The sequence below is a fragment of the Hordeum vulgare genome, chromosome 4H (assembly GCF_904849725.1).
Source record: "Hordeum vulgare subsp. vulgare chromosome 4H, MorexV3_pseudomolecules_assembly, whole genome shotgun sequence".
Classification (NCBI taxonomy): domain Eukaryota; kingdom Viridiplantae; phylum Streptophyta; class Magnoliopsida; order Poales; family Poaceae; genus Hordeum; species Hordeum vulgare.
In genome coordinates, this window is record NC_058521.1 from 601108156 (window position 1) to 601113714 (window position 5559).

Here is a 5559-nt window from a genome sequence, read left to right on the forward strand (position 1 = left end):
TATTTTCCTCTATCGGGACACTATGAAGTAACATATTCAACATTATCTATACCGGTATACCATGAAGTAACACATTAAACATGAGCTATACCACACACATATATATATGGACGTAACATCAATGGCACTATTTTCTGTTGAAGCTATAAAATTAAGGGACGAACTAATTAAATTTTCCCGCAAAAAAAGAGCGAACTCCATCTTAAAGTTATGGACCTAATTACCATGAACAATTTGAAGAGGATATATAATCAAACTATAAGACTAAAAATTATCTGGAGCATTTAATTTATGTATACATAACTACTTTCCAATCGATGGGAGTAGGCGTCACCAGCGACACAACTGAATGGTGTCGAGGGGGTGAATCGCTTGACCGCTAGTTGGCGTAAATCTTTTGCTTAGCAGTGACGCCAATTGCAGCAGCCACCCAATCATGGGATGAATTTATCAAATGAAGACGCTGCACTGATGTCTGGGTAGAACTTTGAAGGTGGAGCCATTCAAATTATGCAGAGTAACGTGATTAGGGTGTGACAGGTGCAAACGCTACCGTCGGGATTACGTGTTGCCGTCGGACTGATGTGACCACTTGTCACATCCCTAACCCTTAAGCAAGATAGCATTGTGCTCATGTCTTCTTTGCATTTGCATCTAAGAAGTTTCAACAAAAACAACAAAGTGGCAAAGGAAAAACTCAAAACCCGAGCCACCATTTCAATTAAAGGAAATTTCAACTAGTTCAAAATCAATGAACCCAAAATGGCCTCAAGAAATGTTCAAACTTTCTGATAAATCATGAAAGTAAATGAGCATTGGAGAAAACTATTTTTCTTGACACTTTAAGCATTTTAATAAATGCAAAAGCTACTGGTTTCAAATTCAAAAATTGAAATCAGAAACTATAATTTTCCAAAAATGTTGAAAACCTTGGAAATGAGTGGGGATATTATAACAAATATTTCAGGAGGTCTAAAATAGTTTTTACTTTTTGTTTTGGAGCTGAGTTAATTAGCAATACAATAATTAGCAAAACAGAAAAACAAAACAGAGGAAATGGAAAAAGACTTACCTGTCGCCCAAGCCTGGCCCGGCTCATCTCCCCGCTCGTCCCCTCCCTCGCGCCAGTAGGTAGCAGGAGGTGGCCGCCGCCTCCTCCGGCGCGGCCACGCACCTGCGTGCCTGCCTGGCCGCCGGTTCGCGCTGGCGACGACGGGGATAAGCTCCCTAGAGCTTCCCCTATCCATTCCCCGCCTCGGTTCTTCCCCTCCTCCCGGATCCCCTCCTTCTCCCTACTGCCGCCAATAGAGCCGAGCTCGAGCTCGAGCTGCCCGTGCCCCTGGCCATAGGATCCCCTCCTAGAGCACGCCATTAGCTCCGCCTCGTCGCCCTGGTCGTCCCTGCAGAAGCCGAAGCCTCCTCGAGCCCTGCAACGCCCGCAACGCCGTCATCTTCCTCCTCCGGCCGCCGGACCTCTCCCGTCGATTCGTCGCCCCCAGGCCTTCCCCGAGCCGTCTAAGCTCTGCTCTGCACTCCCTGTGAGCATGCGGTCGTTTCCCCTAAGTTTTCCCCGTCGATCCCCTCCTCTAGCCCTAGTTTCACCGGAGCCCGACGAGGACCGCCGCTGCTGTTCGTCGCCGGTAGCCCTCCGATGTCCAGCTCGTCCTTCCGAGGGCACCAACAGCTCCAAGACGACGCGTAGATGCCGTAGCAGCTAAGAACCGAGCGTAGATCCCTCTGATTCAAAGACCCCGATGACGCCCGAGCCTTGGCCGCCGCCAAGCTCGTCGCCGGCGTCATCTCCGGCCAGATCAGCCCCGGCTAGGCGCAGAAATGAAGCTGCGGGAGACGTGTCGTTCCTCTGGTGCTCTCCGTGCAGCATTTGGCCCCCTGTGCGCCGTTTCCGAGCCCCTCCGCCGTGCTGGTGGTCGCCGGAGGCTCCCCGCCGGCGAGGACGACCTCGCCGCCGGTGGAGGTCGACGTGGCAAGCTAACCCAGCCGATTAGTGACTTAATCACTCGCTGACAAGTGGGCCCAAGGCCAAGTCAAACCTCAATTAGGGCTGGTCAGCGCGGGATTAGTCCCAGAGAGGCTGACCAGTGGGCCCCCCTGTCAGGTTTGACCTGAACAGGTCGGCTGACCTGCTGACGTCAGCCTGATGCAATAAATGGAATTTCCAGTTTAAAACTAATTCAGGAAATTGCTAAAAATTGCAAAAATCATAGAAATTAATCTGTAACTCCAATGAAAATAAATTATATATGAAAAAGTATCAGAAAAATTCAAGGATTCTGATTATGCTATTTTTAACTATGTTTGAAAAAGTTACAGGACCCTAAATTGTGAAATAAGGAATAATTCAATTCTTTAATCACTTTATAAATGGGATTTGCAAAAAAATATCCAAATTTCATTATAAATGCAATGATCACACACTGCCCTAGATATAAATCAGTACCATAACATGACATTTCATGCATGTTAACATTAGGTTGATCTGAGCATCAGGTCGAATCAATTAAACCGGTATCCAAGAATACCCGTTTGAATTACTATTCGAATGTGATTCAAATCAACTCTAAACCTAAAACATCTTGATTATAATAACTTATCACTTTGCATTCTCATGCCATGCTCATGCATCATTTTGATTGCATATGATTGTTATTGAATGTTGCCATCCATTTCGGTAGGCTCCGCATCCCCGGATTCCACCGAATATCCGTCTGACGGATATCGTTCCTCCTCTGAGCAACAAGGCAAGCAACCCTTTTGATCATCCCGATAACTCCTATGTTCTTGCTCCTGCACCTATTTATTGCATTAGGATCAAATGCTTCAACTGCTTTTGCCACGATAGTTGGACCCACTTCCTTTGCATGACTTAACCTTGTCACAGTAAATAGCCGAACCTTGCAACCTAGCATACCTGGTAGTTGCTTGAGCTATGATGTGCCTTATCCTGCTATGCATGCTATGCTTAGAGTTGTGTATGGTCTGTCATCTGGGAGATGAACAGAAATGTGGAATGTGTTCGGTGAGCAAAGGTTGTGTGTTGAACTTGATTTGGTAAAGGTACCGGTGAAAGGCTGTGTAGGAGTACATGGCGGGTTGTTTCATTGGAATCGTCCTTAGGAACTGAGTTCCGTGTATGTAATCCAAGACTAGATACTACCACATGCTGGGCCCTGAAATATGACCTCGCTCGGCCTATTAATCGCGTAGTACTCGGTCCAGGAGTTGCAAGTAGTTTCTGGTGTTTATAGTAATCCTGGAGGCCGTGCATGGTGCTGACCTGAGAGGTGGACCGTGATGCGGTAGGCAGTGGCACGGTGCACCAAGTGGCACCCAGATGGTGGGCTTGGGAACCCTGCACACATCGTTTGAGGCCGTGGCGGAAACCTCGGCCGGACTTCCGTACGGGTTACTCTCAGATAGGCGATAAACCTGGACTAGGTACTAGTGTGGTTAACGGTCGTGGCCGACTCCCTCGCTGGGCTTCCGCTTGAAGGTTGCCGAGGTGCATGACGTGCACATGGCGATAAGTGGTGAGAGCGTGTGTGACGAGGTACACCCCTGCAGGGTTATGATCTATTCGAATAGCCGCGTCCGCGGATATGGACTACTTGGAGACATATGTTGTTCATAGATAACTTCAATGGCTACTCATAAAATTGTCAAGATAAGCGTGAGTGTCGTGGACGGCATTTCCGTATGGAGACGGAATGATTCCACGATAGTGTATTGTTGTGGTGTTAGTGGACTCGGGTGCGAGAAATCAAGTTGTCAAAACTAATTTCAAAAAGCAAGTTGTCTAGCCACGAGTCAAATGCTGGGTTCCCGCATGAAACCCCACAATACCTTTTGATACCTTGCATGAGTAGTTAGTTCTCCTAAAGTCTTGCTGAGTACCTTCGTACTCATGTTTGCTTAATAAATGTTGCAGAGGTTGCTAATGACCCTAATGGAGGGTTCTTCGTAGACATCGACGACGACGAGTAGCTGGTGTCCCAGCTACGATCTCGCCCTATGTCGGCTCTGTAGTATAGTCAGGCCACGTGCCTACTAGTTGCCCTGTCTGTACTCAGACAGTTTATAACTCTTCCGCTGGCTTGTATTGTATGACTGCTATTATGGGTTGTGAGACCCTTAATGTGTAATATTATGTGTGTGGCTCTTCCGAGCCTCTTAAATAAAGCTTGTATGTTTATGGTTATGTTGTGATGCCATCGATGTATCTATACATATCGGTATGCCATGCGTACGTGTGTCGTACTTGATATGTATGGGGTTCGATTACCTAGTCGTGAACTTTAGTAGCACTCCTTACAAGGAAATGCCCCTTTGTGGTCCAACGAGCCTTGGTAGTTCGCTACTGCTCCGGACACATTAGTTGACCGGCATGTGTCCTTCTTAGCTGCTGTGTCTGTCCCCTTTGGGGAAATGTCACGCGATGTAATGGAGTCCTTGTAGCTTGCTACGACTCGTCTACATTCGCCGATGACCGACACCTTCTTTGTTGGGTCATGTATGCCTGTCCTTGTGCGGTACTGCCACTTTGGTTTATGACTAGACATGTCGATCCGGGTTCTTTGACATTGGATTGCTAGCTATACTATCGCATACATGAGTCAAAAGACGCAAACGGTCCCGGCTAAGGTAAGGCTGCAGCCGTGGAGTTAACCGTGCGTGAGACCACAAAGGGATGCGATGGGTTACAGGCTAGATTCCTATGGCTTAGGATCGGGGTCCCGACAGCGTTGGTATCAGAGCCTGACTGACTGTAGGATTACTAAGCCAAACTGGTCGAAGTTGAGTCTAGAATTGCTTTAGTTATATACAAGGGAATTGTTTGTGGAAGGGAACGTAACACTCTTGTTCTCTTCTCAAGATATTCTATCCTGGTCATCCTCGTCTTTTCCGCGGGAATTAAGGACTATATTTCTCATCTTCTCCTAGGCTCGTGTTTCCGATCGGTAGCTTATAGGACTACGGGTCGAGAGATATTGGGTTTCTTTTTTTTTCCTAGGAAGCAGGAAGTAAGTTTGATGATCAGAGAGTTGAACTTGATAGTTGAGTGGTTACGCTATTCTATTTTGGGTTGTCTCAAAATTTGTTTTTGAGCATTTACAGCCGTTATGCTGCCCAATTTTGCATTCAGAGCTCTAATGCTTTTGCATTACTCTCTATTTACAGATGTCTGGCCGTCCTTCTCGTCAGGTGGTACGCTTGACCAGTTGCATTGATGTACCGGGTCATACGGCCATGCTGGTCAGGGTGATGTCGGTGTGCGGTTACCGCTGGTACCCCGAGTACACAGTGGAGGAACAGTACCGGGACTTCAACCAGAGCCAGTACATCTGCACTGTTAGGGTATTCCCAGACTACCCTGGAGCGGAGAAGCCAATCCATTGGTCCTATGGGTTGGGAGTCACTGTTGACATGGCAGTACAAGATGCTGCCTATTCAATGCTGACTATTATGAGAGCGAGACATGCACTGCTGTAGAATTCAGAGTTCTGCTATGTTCCGGCCTCTCAGTCTGGTGAAGAGGGATAC